This window comes from Pongo abelii, chromosome 11 (genome assembly GCF_028885655.2).
Source record: "Pongo abelii isolate AG06213 chromosome 11, NHGRI_mPonAbe1-v2.0_pri, whole genome shotgun sequence".
NCBI classification, from domain to species: domain Eukaryota; kingdom Metazoa; phylum Chordata; class Mammalia; order Primates; family Hominidae; genus Pongo; species Pongo abelii.
Window position 1 is genome coordinate 48,582,883 of NC_071996.2, and position 16,284 is coordinate 48,599,166.

Sequence of the window (16,284 nt, forward strand, 5' to 3'; positions counted from 1 at the left end):
ATAAACAAAGAAAAAAAAACAAAATGAAAACAAGAAAATTTTAAGAGATGTTGGATATGTCTATTATCTTGACTGTGATGATGGCAACACGGGTGTTTGCATATGTCCTAACTCATCAAGTTGAACACATTAAACATAAGCAGTTTTTTGTATATCCACTATACTTCAACAAAGCTGTTAAGGAATGAATGAATAAATAAGTGAATAAAAGGCATATTGAGCGCAGATACAATTCCTAGTGCAATGCCTTGTGTTTGATAAGCACTCAATTACTACCATTCCAATTTTGATTCAGTTCACACATAATTTACCATTATCTTATACTATTCTGTTCAATAATTTAAGAAACACTAGTATATATACCTTTAAAATAACATTTTTAATTTATTGCAATTCCAAGAAATATAACCATAAATTTATAATCATTAGTCTTAAATACCTTTCAATATTTTTTTAAAATAGGAATTGCCATTAAAACACATAATAATGATTCCTGTGAAAACACTTACACGTTTGTAAACTGTTTTTCAGAACTTACTAATCTCATTTGTTTCTCACAGCAACTCTGCGAGTTTGGCTGGTGTCACCAAAAGTTTCTATATTTTTCTGAGGTAACAGATATTCAAAAGATTTACATAATGTGTCCAAAATCATACATACCTAATTAAGACAGGCCTTATGATTTGAAACCCATTACACCTTTCACTAAAATATGCTTATCGTATTTCTCTCATAAACTTCATAGTCTTAGAACAAACTATTCCTTATACTATTTGATCTGGCATCCTCCAGTCAAAGTCTGTGTGGTCCATTTTTCTTGAAAATTTCTAGAACCCATGCATTTATAGATAGATTTTTGTTGATTACATGTTGCATATTTATTACTAACAATAGGGGATTTTATTTTTCATGGCCCCACTATCTATGACAATTAAGAGTCAAATGCTTATAAAAATATTTATAAAGTATAATATATTTTTTAGGTTCTTTCTTCTTATAAGACAAACCTGAGTGTTTTTTTCACTAAAGTTGCAAATGTGAAAAAAATACTGTTTTCTATTCTGTCTTTCTTTTCCAGCATTTGTCTTTACAGGCTTTTCTGGAGTTTTGTTTCTATAGAAGCACTTTGGATCATAATTTATGAGGTAGGTTGAATCAGATAATAATGTATGCCATTTATACTTTATCATACTCACGTAGCTTTATGGGTGTGTACCTTAGAGGCAGAGAGGCAAATTTTTATTAACACATGTTTATACATAATTGACCAGTTGGGAAGTGGTAAGAAGTAATGGCTGTGATTTACATAGACTAAGAAATGTCTTAGAGCACCTCACCCTGTCTGGAGCCCCCACTGTGACAGATGAGCCCATGCCTGTGGGGAATGACAGCATGCTATTTATGGCATTTCCTTCTGAGACAATTAAGTAACATATGCCAGGACCATAGGGATTATCTTTGAGCTACACAGTATGTAACTCTATCTGAAGAGAAATATAATATTTTACAAATTTGACAAACCATAAGAAAGCTTACATTGATTCACCCATTTTAACAAATACAATAACTTCTTTGTGCCTTAATAAGATTTATCTCCTGATAAGAGTATGTTATAAAACATTAACATATTATATATATAGATATATATTATTCAGAAAATATGGCATATTTATTTTGTGGGGGTGTGATCTTCATAATGAACTCTTACATAGGCCTCTTATTTTAACAACTGCTTTATCTTCCTCTATTTAAACCAAGTCAAATGGAAAAGTTGGTTTATTGTAGAAATAAAAACTAATTTCTTATGCTGCTATTGCACTATTACCCTGCATGCTACAGTTTGGAAAAGATGATGGGTTGACTGGGACCAATGAGGGCTAAGGAAAGGATGAATTAGATGTCAGGACCTATACACTGTAACCTTGTCCTCAGTAACATAGTGACTCAATTCAGTGCTGTGTTTATTGGGAACATTTAGGTGGTCCAAACTATGGCCTCCAGGAAATTTAGGTTTATCGTTTCTATTTTATTATAGAAGTCATTGAGGTCTAGCGAGATTTATTTAAAAATTCAAGTTCCAATGGGAAGTTGATTACAAATTAGAAATTACACATTAGGAAATGCTGGGATTAAAAGATCCACTACAGGTTAACGAAGTAGCTGGTCTTTGGCGTGATTGCTTCATGAGGTTTACAGGTCTCCATAGTCTAGCTCATTTTCTTGGCACAATATAGTAGCTGAAGAAGTATTTGTTAGATGCATGAATAAAGAGTAAGTTGTTCTCCTGGATCTCTTCTCAGATTTCTTATCTCACTCAAGTTCATTTATGATCTGATTCTTCTTGTGTTTCTGAAGTTCATGCTGCACACCCATGGCCTTCCACAAGTAATTATACTTGTAATTCTTGGTATTCTATGGCAAGGTGTGTATGAGGTCATCACTGGTAAATGATTTCAATTATGGCCTAGTTTTTAAAGACCTCTATAAAGACCAGTTTCTGGAAATTGTTAAAAAAAACAAAAAAAGAAAAAAGAAAAAACAAAGAGGAGGGAAGGAAGGAGGAAAGGAAGGGAGGAAGGAAGGAAGGAAGGAATGAAGGAAGGAAGGAAGGAAGGAAAGAAGGAAGGAAAGAGGGAAACAAGGACAAGCAGATGTGAAAAAGCAACTGTAAAAGAAGTTAACTGACTTTCCTGGCTGCCCAAGAAGTTCTTGTTTGGTCTTTCAAATGGTATCAATTTGGTAGAGTTACTTTATAACAACTTTAAGCCTTAAGGATGTATATACTACAACATTCCTATGATACTACACTGAAATGATATTCCTATTTTGCCAGTTGAACAGGTGAAGGACCATGAGACTGAGTGGTGAAATAGTGACAGTATTAGATTTGAATATCAGACCCATAGATCTTACAGTGGGTTTTGTTGGGTTTATGATAACTTGATATGTAATAGTATCCTTATTTATATAGTGCTTTGCCATTGAGAAATTATTTTATAAATATTCGTTTATTCTCTTTCTCACTTTCTTTAGTAGCAATTTTTTTTGCTAGAATCTATGCAAACTTTACAATTCATCAAAGAATAAAGAACAAATTCCTTCACATTGTGTTATTCAAAAATCCACCTTACATGCATTGTTTATTCCTCCCTGCCTTCTCCTATCCTTTATTCTGTATTTCTCTCTCCTTCCTTCTACTCATATTTATTGAGTTTCTTCTCTGAGCCAGAGCCTGCAATAAACACTACTCTCCTTCATGCAGGCAACTCTGGACAGTTCCTCCTGGTCCCCTGAAACCCACACCCTTAGAATCACAGCACTCCTTTGGTTCCACAATCCCAAACATTTTCATACAGAAGAATAAGAAAAAGTAGCATAGAAAATATTTATTGGCTAAGCTTCATCCTCATTGATTTTCATTTCTATGTCTCCTCCCATCTCCAAAAGATGGGAACAAGATAAAAAACAGAGGCAGACTAGCTGTATTTTTTACTCTAAGAATAGTCTAATGTTAATGTACAACATCTATAGAGAGAGAAAAAGAGAAAGAGGTGGTTATACTAAAAGTCATAATTTGTTGAAAATGAATACATCAGGCAGTGCAGTTAGAGAGCATTGTAGTACCTGGCACACTGGTGCAAATACAGGGTCTTTTACAATTAGGATGTCATGATTGTTGTCCCTCATATATTAACCACTTAAATAAGTGGATTTCCATCAATTATTTCTAATTATATGCACTTTCATCCAATTAACAAAAGCTGACAATGATGTAGTCTTGCAACATAGGGTTTCATTTTCCCAGCATTTTTCACTCTTCATTTTCACTCTTTTTCAATAGAAGCCTTTCTTATTTTTAATAATTACTCCTGTGTTAACAAGAGTAAACTTCCTAAGAAATAATGACTCAGTGGCAAGGCTAGATATAATGCCTAGGAATCCTTGGATGGTAAGTAATATACAGTAAATGTATTTATTTGAAGGATATTTGGGGTTCTCAAGGTTGTAGGAAGACTGGAGAAACAGTAGTGGACAATGGTTAGGAAAAACATAACTCTGAAGGCTGTGAAGTGGGAGGCTCAGCTATCAACACTCCATTGGAATGGACAGATAAGAACAGAGCCTTCCATTAATTATTCAACTCTTTTCTGTTGAGTCCCTTGAGATAAAAGACCTAGCTAGGGTCATTCAGCTGATCCTAGAACAGGGTTTAGTGCACTGGCTACCAAGAGGGGACAGCAAGAAGATTTCCCCTTTCAGTTTCTAAAGTGGGAGGGAGAGCATGGCCTCGAAGCTACTGTGGCAAGGGTGCTGGAGGCAGGCAGTGACAAACCCTAAAAGAGAAAGAGAGGTAGATACTAACGAAAAGGACTATTTATTAGAAACTATAAAAAATAAAAGGAATGTGAAGTGAAAGTAAACTTAATGTAATTTTCAGAAGGCAATTCTGACCTAGGAAGGGAGAGCATGGAAGGTAGCAGAAGTAAGAGATCGTTAAAACAGTGTAGAGTCCCAATTCAGTGTCAGCTGAAGACAACCTGTCATTCACAGTAGTAATTTTATTAACAATTAATCTGATATTTGGGATGACATGATTTTAAAATTTCCACCAGATTGTTTCAAAGAAGGACTCGGGGGCTGGGCACACAGTGGCTCATGCCTGTAATCCCAGCACTTTGTGAGGCCGAGGTGGGCGGATCACAAGGTCGGGAGATCAAGACCATCTTGGCCAACACGGTGAAACTCCATCTCAACTAAAAATACAAAAAATTAGCTGGGCGTGGTGGCACGCACCTGTAGTCCCAGCTATTTGGGAGGCTGAGGCAGGAGAATTGCTTGAACCTAGGAGGCAGAGCTTGCAGTGAGCTGAGATGGTGCCACCATATTCCAGCCTCGTGACAGAGAGTGATACTCTGCCAAAAAAATAAAAATAAAAAAACTCGGATCCAGTTTTGTGATATCTCTTTCAATGCTTATTCACATTTCCCCAAGATAGCAGGCTCATCATGGATGACAGAACTTCCAGGCCCTCTCCTCACTTATTCAGTGCTGCTAATGCATCTGTAGTCTCACTCGTTGAGTTCTCAGGAACTCCTTCAAAGCAGCAACCAAAGGAGATTGGCTGATCACAATTAATAAAGTGTTGGGGGAATGCACCTAATAGGTTTACACACAAACTCAGAGTTTAATTATTTTAATTAATTGACTGTTTAATAACTGGATATTAAACTAATAGTTTTTAAACAAAACTTTTAATTTTCAATGGCTATGTTTAATTGTAATTCAATTTATTTCATGGGAATGTTCAAAAAGCTTTGCCTCTTTATGAGCCTTTCTTTACTCCTCTAAACTGACATAATACAATATCTTTAGTTTCTAGAAACTTATTTTGTTTCTAGCCTATGCAAGCTTGATTCAGAAAGTATGCCTTGCTTATGTTGTCATATTTGATTTCTCTCTCTGTCTCTCTCTGCATATACATATATGCCATGTAAGCACATTGACATGTTGAAGAACTCCGTTCAAATCCCCAATCATGTTCAAGCAATAACCTCCCACTAAAATAACAAAAATATTGGACACTCATGAAAAATTCTCAAAGATCCAACAGTCTAAAATAAAATGACTATTTGTAGTATTGAAAAAATTATTTATTTTTGCTTTTTAGGCAAAACATTAAAAGTATACAATGTGTAGAGAACAGTTTCTCTCCTACTCTGAGGACATATACAGTGCTACAACCACATTATAGGGAAATTTATCGAAGCTAAATGTGATTATAAATGTGCCTGTCCCTTGACTCAGGAATTCTGTTTCTGGGAATTTATTCTACAGAAATTCTGTTACCAGTGCATAAAATAAGAACATAAGCAGATTCACTAGGACATTGTTGGTAATATCAGAAACTGGGGAGCCACTGCTCTACCTCTTCCCCTAAGTGGCCTGAGGTGATCTTTGAAAATGGTTCACTATTCGATTGACACAGAAAACCCCACAAAGTCATGCAAATCAAGAGATTCAAATCGTATTCATTTAAGAAGACTCGTGAAACTGCCCAGGCCATCAAGGATATGCATGTATGAAAAGCCATTAAGTGACGTGAAAGATGTCACTTTACAGAAACAGCGTGTACCATTCCAACATTACAATGGTGGAGTTGGTAGGCGTGCCCAGGCCAAACAGTGGAGCTGGACACAGGATCGGTGGCTTGAATTTTTGCTGCACATGCTTAAACATGCAGAGAGTCATGCTGAACTTAAGGGTTTACATGCAGATTCTCTGGCCATCGAGCATATTCAGGTGAATGAAGCACCCAAGATATGCCTTTAGACTTACGGAGCTGATGGTCAGATTAACTCATACATAAAGAAGCCCTCCTCGCCGCATTGAAATGATCCTTACTGAAAAGAAACAAATTGTTCCTAAACCGGAAGAGAAAGTTGCACAGAAGAAAAAGGTATCTCCGAAGAAAATGAAGGAACAAAAACTTATGGCACGGGAATACATTCAGCATAAAATAAATGCAACTAAAAGTGAAAAAAAAAATCACTGGAAACAACCCAAATGTCCAGCAATAAAGTATTAGCTTAATGAGTGTGGTATATTCCTATAATAAAATGCAGCTTTTAAAAGAAATGAAACAGACCTCAATGTACTGATTTGGAAAGATGGCCAAGATATATTATAAAGTAAAAACACCACACTAACAGTATAGATAACTATATTATATCATCTATATGGTTGTATATGTAAAGAAAATATTTCATAGAAATATACAGAAAGCTAAAATAAAAATGTTCCCTGAGGAAAGTATTCAGTATATTTCTTCATTTACATTGCTGCATTTTTTAACCTTTTCAACATATATTAACCTTACAATCAGAGGAGTTTAAAAACAAAACAGGTATTATTATAGTGTAAAATGAACAAATCAGATTACAAGACAATGAACACAACGTGTTTCTAATTTTGTTAAAAAATAAGATTAATTAAAAACCATTAGTAAGGTATAATCAAAATTTAACAATGTTTGTAGGAGAGGGGAACTTATGTTTTCTATGCTTCTCTTTATTTCTAAAAATCTACATAATAGAATTGCGCTGTTTTTATAAAGATAAAAATACATAACAGCACCCATTTATAAATGATTTAGGTATTATTATGCATGTTATGGATTTTTTTTTTTTGACGGGATCTTACTCTGTCACCCTGGAGTGCAGCAGTGTGATTATGGCTCATTGCAGCCTTCACCTCCCGGGCTCAGGTGATCTTCCCACCTCAGCCTCCCAAGTAGCTGAGATTGAAGATGCATGTCACCATGCCCAGCTAATTTTTTTTTCTTTTTTTCTTTTTGTAGAGAAGGGGTCTTGCCATGTTGCCCAGGCTGCTCTCGAACTCCTGGACTTAAGTGATCCATCCACATTGGCCTCCCAAAGTGATGGGATTACAGGTGTGAGTCACCACACCCAGCCATGGAATGATTTGTTTTAAATTCATTGTAATAATCCCATGGAGGTTTTAGAGACCATTTCAATAATTTGTGATAACTTTAAATTTTTTTTTCTCAAACACCTATTTTAGTTTACTTACAATATACACCAAGCCATTTACACGAAGGAAATCTCAATATTAATATCCTATAATGAAGGTCAACAACATGCAAGAATTTAGATTCTCGGTATGCACAAGAAACTTGAAAATTAACTCAGCAATTTGACCAAAAAAAAAAAAAGAGATTCTCATTTATTCTGGCGAAATAGAATGAGAAGGGAAATATATTAAGAAAGACAATGGTGAAGTCAATAGGATGCCAGAAAATGAATGTGTTCCTGTGAGTATTGCTCATACACATGCAGCAAAACAGTGTGCCAGCATTGTTCTAAGCACATTGCAAATATTGAGTTACCTCATCCTTATAACAATCTTAGGAGTACATATCATTAAAATTTTTATATTTTCTGAATGAGAAAACTTCGTTTAGAGAAATTGAGTAGCTTTCTCAATGTCAGGATTCAAAATAATAAAATACGTTTTTGATTGAATCAACAAAAGGCCATAGGAACCACTTTAAACGAAGAAGTATTTATTAAGGAGTTTGGTAACTTGTAGATACCATAGTGTTCTGCATGTACTATGATGTTCCATAGGACAATATCTACACTTGGGGTCACTTAAGTTACCTACCTGCCCCTCTCCAAGTCTCAGGCTGTAAGTTTGTCTGTCAGATGAGAAGTTTTCTAGTAAATCATTTGTAAGAATTCTGAAAAGATTTACCACTCTGAGCTATAATCTCAATATATTTCCCTTATTTAACTCAAGTTTCTTTAATGTATGGATTGTAAAATTGAGTGATTATTTCAAGTCTTGTGTATAATGATATGCCTCCAGGCCAACTTCACTGAGGAGATAGTGAATAAATTTGATATGTCTCCTCTCATCTTTTTTACTAAATGTTGACATTTCAGTCTTTTCCTCTGTTGTTTATTTGGTGTCACAGTTTCTCAGCCATGAGTTTTTAGTTAGAAGCCAGCTTGAATATGCCATTAAAATGTTCATTAAAAAGGTTCTTCTCTCGTGTATGTACATTTTTGAAATTTTATCTAGAACATTTGAAGACAGAAAATTTAAAGAAATTATTTTCTAACAATAAAAGTTAGTAACCATGAGATGTCTTGGTGTACAGTGGTTTTTGCCACATTCCATAAAATCCACCACACAAAGAAATCTTGTTAATATTTTCAGAAGAATCTCATTAAAATTATTGGTTTTAAATTTCTGGCAGGGTTATAACATGAATATTTGTCACATACAATGTCTTGCAATCCAGAGGAAAAACTACTTCTAATTTTTATTCAGATTCTGGTGCATTAAAATAGAGCAGCAATCCTCAGACTATATCTAATTATTCTTTGTCTCCTGCACCTTTACTTACTGTCTCTTCCCTTATCCCCAGTCTGGGCAAAACACACACATTTCATTAGTGAATTGAGCAAAACTACTTGAATTGAAATCCACTTCCTGTTCATGTCGGCCATGCAGCCTTGGGCAAAGTTCTTTAACCTATTTGTGCCTCAGTTCCCAATTCTATAAAAAGGGAGCAATAATAGTATCCATGTCCAAGAGCTTCTGTGAGGATTAACTTAATATACATAAAGTAATTACTTAGAGGAGTGCCTGGCACATAAAATAGTTATATAGTAGTTTGTCATTTTCATTTTACAAAGATTAAAGTAGGCATACTATAGTTTAATGCATTTCTATAGAACTTATTTTTAATTATTATTTTATTATAAAACCAATACATACTTATAACTGAAAACATGAAAAAATACAATCACAAAGATTATACAATTTTCCTTAGTTTTTTCCCATACACAGGTAGGGTCAATACTTTAATCTTATTGTTTACATGCACATACAAACAGGCATATGCCATTTTTTTCTGGAATAAATAAGTACAGCTCAAAAAAGACTTGGTTAAAATTATGAAATGTGAATGACCATCTACTCCCACTCAACCTGATACGGTTTAGCTGTGTCCCCCCACCCAAATCTCATCTTGAATTTCCACATGTTATGGAAGGGACCCTGTGGGAGATAACTGAACCATGGGGGCAAGTCTTTCCCCTGCTGTTCTTATGATAGTTAATAAGTCTTACGGGATCTGGTGGTTTTATAAAGAGGAGCTCCCCTGCACAAGTTCTTTCTATTTGTCTGCCACCATCCATATAAGACGCGGCTTACTCCTCCTTGTTTTCCACCATGATTGTAAAGCTTCCCCACACGTGTGGAACCGCAAGTCCATTATAAGCCTCTTCCTTTTGTAAATTGCCCAGTCTTGGGTATGTCTTTATCAGTAGCGTGAAAACAGACTAAAACAGTAAATTGGTACCAGGAGAGTGGGGTGCTGCTGAAAAGATACCTGAAAATGTGGAAGAAACTTTAGAACCAGGTAACAGGCAGAGGTTGGAACAGTTTGGAAGGCTCAGAAAAAGACAGGAAAATGTAGGAAAGTTTGGAATTTCCTAGGGACTTGTTAAATGGCTTTGAAAAAAATGCTGATAGCAATATGAATAATAAAGTCCAGGCTGAAGTGGTCTCAAATGGAGATGAGGAACTTGTTGGGAACTGGAGAAAATGTGACCCTTGTTAGGTTTTAGCAAAGAGATTGGTGGCATTTTGCTCCTGCTCTAGAGATTTGTGGAACTTTGAACTTGAGAGAGATGATTTAAGGTATCTGGTGGAAGAAATTTTTAAGCAGCAAAGTGTTCAAGAGGTGACTTGGGTACTGTTAAAGGTATTCAGTTTTATAAAGGAAGCAGAGCATAAAAGTTCAGAATTTGCAGCCTGACAGTGTGATAGAATAGAAAATGCCACTTTCTGAGGAGAAATTCAAGGTGGCTGCAGAAATTTGCATAAGTAATGAGGAGCTGAATGTTAACCCCCAAGACAATGGGGAAAACGTCTCCAGGGCATGTCAGAGGTCTTCACGGCAGTCTCTCCCGTCACAGGCCTGGAGGGCTAGGAGGAAATAAAATGGTTTCGTGGGCCAGGCCCAGGGCCCCTGTGCTGCATGCAGCCTAGGGACTTGGTGCCCTGCATCTCAGCCACTCCAGCCATGACAAAAAGGAGTCAAGGTATAGTTCAGGCTGTGGCTTCAGAGGGTGCAAGTCCCAAGCCTTGGCAACTTCCATGTGGTGTTGAGTCTGTGGGTGCACAGAAGTCAAGAATTGAGATTTGGGAACCTTCACCTAGATTTCAGAGGATGTATAGAAACACCTGGATGTCTAGACAGAAGTTTGCTGCAGGGGTGGGGTCCTTATGGGGAACCTCTGCTAGGGCAGTGCAGAACAGAAAGGTGGGGTCGGAGCCCTCACACAGAGTCCCTACTGGGGCACTGCCTAGTGGAGCTGTGAGAAGAGGGCCACCATCCTCCAGACCCCAGAATGATAGATCCAATGACAGCTTGTGCCATATACCTGGAAAAGTAGTAGACATTCAACACCAGCCCATCAAGGCAGCTGGGAAGGAGGCTGTGCCTTGCAAAGCCCCAGGGGTGGAGCTGCCCAAGACCATGAGAACCCACCTCTTGCATCACCATGACCCAGATGTGAGACATGGAGTCAAAGGAGATCATTTTGGAGCTTTAAGATTTGACTGCCCCACTGGATTATGGAGTCGCATGGGGCTGGAGGTGCCTTTGTTTTGACCAATTTCTCCCATTTGGATTGGCTGTATTTACCCAATGCCTATACCCCCATTGTATGTAGGAAGTAACTAACTTGCTTTTGATTTTCAGGTTCGTAGGCAGAAGGGACTTGCCTTGCCTCAGATGAGACATTGGACTGTGAACTTTCGAGTTAATGCTGAAATGAGTTAGGACTTTGGGGGACTGTCGGGAAGGCATGATTTGTTTTGAAAAGTGAAGGCATGAGATTTGGGAGTGGCCGGAGGTGGGATGATGTCGTTTGGCTGTGTCCCCACCCAAATCTCATCTTGAATTCCAATGTGTTGTGGGAGGGACCCCATGGGAGGTAACTGAATCCTGAGGACAAGTCTTTCTCATGCTATTTTCATGATAGTGAATAAGTCTCATGAGATCTGGTGGTTTTATAAAGAGAAGTTCCACTGCACAAGTTCTTTCTCTTTGCCTGCCACCATCCATGTAAGATGTGACTTACTCATCCTTGCTTTCCACCATGATTGTGAGGCCTTCTCAGCCACGTGGAACTATAAGTCCATTATAAACCTCTTTCTTTTGTAAATTGCCCAGTCTTGGGTATGTCTATCAGCAGCATGAAAACAGACTAATACACCACCCATGTCCCCTTCCTCTCAAATGTCTTAAGATTATCACTAGAAAACATGTTTTTTTGTTTTGTTTTTGTTTTTGTAAATATCATTAACAGTCTAGGGAAACAAGCAGTGTGCCAAAGACTCTCCTAGAAATTATGATGAGCTATTAAAGACGGAAAATTAAAAGGGATCCTGTAGAAAGAACAGAGAGAAATTACAGATCTTGAAAAACTTTGGGGAAGGATAGAATATATCCAGAGAAACTAAACATGTGAAATCAACACATGCATAGAAAAAGATGGGCCTGGGAATAGATGAGTCACTTTCAGTTATGTATTCAGAAGAGCAGCACTGCTTCTCCAATCCCCATCTTATTACCCGCAAAAGAACTCGCCCACAGAGGCACTGATCCTGAGACCTGTGTGGAAAGTGTAAATTGCTTCCCAGGTGGTCACTTGCATGACTGAGAGAGAAGCTTGGATAGTTACATATTTCATAATAGGTCTAAAGAAAAACAAAGAAAAGAAAGGTCTGTGGAGGGGATAAATACTTGATTTCCAATAGCCAAATAAAGCCATCCTCACTTTAGAATCTAGGGAAGGACAGAAATTGGTGGCTATCTTCACATCTAAACAGCATAACACAAAACCTACAACTCCCCACTGCTCTCTTTATAAGGCGCCTGTTGGCCTTGCTTTTGGAACAGTCTATTTTGGAAACACTTCGATGAACTCCTGAAGAAATCAACACCACTACTCATGATAATTAATTGACTTCATCATGCATAACTATAAATATGTTGGAAACAAATCTCTTGAAAGAAAGGATCAAAATGAGAATATAGAATAGTAGATATGTGCAAAAGAAAGTAGGCAATAATTAAAAGCAAAATAATAGCTGGCATCTTTAGAATGTTTGAGGGGACATTTCTTTTCAAATAAGAACAGGCTGCTATGAAGACAGAACATTAAGAAAGCAAGAGAGTTACTAGGAAATAAAAACCTCAAGAAAATCTCGATAGAAGAATGCACTTACTAGACAACCAAAAGCTTTGTATTGAAAATGTTCCTTAAGTGCTGGTAGGGCTGAATTTAAAAGCATATGCTAAGAGATGGAAGAATAGAAGTAAGGGTGAGACTTCTTATTAGGTAGCTGCTGGATAAGAACCAGCATTTTAAATCTTAAAAAAAGGTGGGCGGGCACAGTGGCTCACGCCTGTAATCCCAGCACTCTGGGAGGCTGAGGCGGGCAGATCACAAGGTCAGGAGATCAAGATCTTCCTGGCTAACACGGTGAAAATACAAAAAATTAGCTGGGTGTGGTGGTGGGCACCTGTAGTCCCAGCTACTGAGGAGGCTGAGGCAGGAGAATGGCATGAACCCTGGAGGTGGAGGTTGCAGTGACCCAAGATCGTGCCGCTGCACTCCAGCCTGGGCGACAGAGCGAGACTCCATCTCAAAAAAAAAAAAAAAAAAAAAGTTTCTCCAAACCCTAACATAATGACTTCTGCTTATATTTATTGGCCAGAAGGACTTCACACCCCTTTCTGCAAGGAAGCTGTGGGGGAGATTTTGTTTCTCTATTCTGAGACATTGAATAACAACTAGGTAACCTGCAGCCTTCCCATACATAGTACACAATAAAATTAGAGGAAAATAAAGGTCTGGACACTTCTTACTAACAACATCAGTTGCATCTGGGAAAACACTGGGTTGTTAGGGTTCGAGAGCTGAAAGGGGATAGGAAAGGTCAAGACATCAAGAAAAAGTACTTCGACATTTTATGCTGTATTTTTGTTGAAAAACTTTGCAACAAGAAGAGATTTTTGTATTGCTTACAAAAAGTAAATAAAAACTTATTTGTATTGTGTAAAATGTGAAGGCTATAGAAAAATCAAAAGCAGTAACTAAAATCATGCAAAATTCCATTGCATTTTCACAGGTGATTTTGTGTATAATTTTCATATCTTATATAAATACCACACAAACAGATAATATACATGTTGAATTGTATTCATGGTAAACACAGGAATGACATGGGTTTTTGAAAGAATATTATAGACACAGGTTCTTCCCAGCGGATAGTACTCACCACTTGGTAGTCTTTCCAATTAAAAACCCATAAACCCAATTTTCAATGAGTTTTAAGGATGTAGAAATACATTATTTAAGTCCCTTGAAATAAAAATCATCCTTATGTTACTATAAGTGGTTTTGCTTTGGGGAGATACTTGTTTGATAACTCCATCTATAATGCCTCAACTGTGTAAATAGATAAATAATTTTAGTTCATAATTTAATAATTTGTGAGTACAATAAATATTTAAAAAATCAAAATCTCGTGCTATCAAAATTTCTTACCCAGTAAAAAGAAGTGTGTTAATGTTTAATATTATAATATCAGCTGCACGGAATATATAAAAGAGATTTTTTTAACTTAGATTGTCATAAACAATTGTGATAACCTTAACATAAACTATTAATCCCAACACTAGGGCATTTTTCTCTAGTTTGGATTGTACCCATTGGACCCAGTATAAAGGGTGTGACTAATGCATAGTGAAGTATAAAGTCTCTGTCACCTGTTTCTTTCTACTTCCTTCCCTCCTACTCTTGTTCTTTTAAGACAATGGTTAAATATTTATTTCTAAATATTTCTCTATCTCTTAAACTAGTTTTATAGTCTTCTAACTTCATTTGAATAAGAAACATAAAAGTAAGACATGAGAATTGGAAAGATGCACTAAAACTGTATCATGTTTCCCTCTAACTTCCCACCCATCCTCATCATCCAACCAAACCCCTAACACAAAAGAAAACGAGTGCAGGGACTTAGCCCAGGAATTGTCTCTCTACTGTTAGCCTGAGAGGGGAGGATGAATTTAAATCCAAGGGAATTTGTAAAGACCACGTATCTGGGTAATTTTGGCTCTGGCCACAGGTAGAAGAATGAACCTCTAGGATACGGTTAATAAGGAATAATTGTGAGTAAGAACTGTCTGATCAGTACTTGGCAAAGTAGCACAGACTAGGCAGTTGCTACACCATGGATTGATGTGTTAATTAATGTTAAGTTAATGATATATCGTAACTTTTTTATTTTTCAGGTAGGAGGTATGTGTCCATATGTGTCTGGGTCTGTGAACTGTTTATTCAGGGGAGACGTAGAAATTAAGCCATTTCTTTCTCTGTAGTCACATTAAAAAAAAAAAAAAGCCCTGGCAATGCAATATACTAGGAAAATATTTACCTCATATTTGTTTATCACAGAAAACTTTAAATTTGCATAGAGTTTCCCTAAATTTAACCACAAATATTTTATTTCATAGAACTGGAATTAATTGGTACAAATGGAAACAGTAAAGAAAATGACCCTTTACTTTTATTTCTGACTATCAATATTGTTTCCATTCTAGATTTTAATAATTGGATTATTGTTGTTCTGTGGGATGCAATGTTCCTGCAAGAATGTTTTCAAGTGTTTTTATTTAAAGAATTATAACTGGTTTAAGAACTAAATGATGCATAAAATTCTTGATAAGAAATAGAAAACATTTTTAAATGTATTGATATGTTTTTACCAGTGTTCAACATTTTGAAGAAGAATCTGAGGAAGAAAATTATTACCTCTATTATTCATTGATTATTGTCTCATTCATGTTTTAAAAATACACTTAATAATCTCATGATTAAGAAAAATATTGCCAAAAATGAATTCACTTTTTATCCTTCAAGCTTGGACAGTGTCTTCAAAATCACTGTAAATATTCATTTAATGCTTTTTATCTCATAGGTGAAAAAATGACATACTTTGCCAATACTATATTTTTAACATGAGTGCAGTTATATCAATATTATTATAATTAATGATTACATAATGCTTTAGGAGGAAAGTACAGAGAAGGTTGGTATTAACATGCACAGTACACCATTGTGATATCAATACTCATTTTACTGTTCAGATTTTTTTTTAAGCTAATAGCTGTCAAAAATACCCATTATAGGCTAGTCTATAATTTGTAGAAGTCAAGTAATACATTTTTTCTGAAGGTATAATGGATGCTCCATGGAGCAATTATTTTAGAAAGACAACTTCATCTCAGCTGTCTCGTGCCAGCAGAACTATTTAAGAGCCTGAGATGCATAATTCAACATGGAAGGGCTGTCAGAGTTGAGAATACCTTTAAATTATAAAAACTTAGCACCACGAGTCAGTTATAATTATAATGGAAATGTAGTTTTCTGTCATTTTATCATGACAAACATCTCTCAAGAAGCAATTTTGCGTGTTAAAATATTTTGGCAAAGTGACTTTTGATTCCAAAGGGATACAGATTATCTGGTTTTATACCTGATTTTTTTTTTCACAAATTGAGTTTAACAGCTTGCACTGCTTAAGATGGCAAACATCAGAATATTATTAAAAATCCCATTGGAAAATCTTGCAGACAGACCACAGGCTACAGTAACTCACAAAGGCAGGTCAGGT

At 36.2% G+C, this 16,284-nt stretch overlaps 1 pseudogene; it reads left to right on the forward strand.

Moving 5' to 3' along the window:
- Positions 1-5,961: 5,961 nt before the first annotated feature.
- On the forward strand, positions 5,962-14,970 carry LOC100437088 (large ribosomal subunit protein uL22-like; annotated as a pseudogene).
- The last annotated feature ends 1,314 nt before the right edge of the window (positions 14,971-16,284 follow it).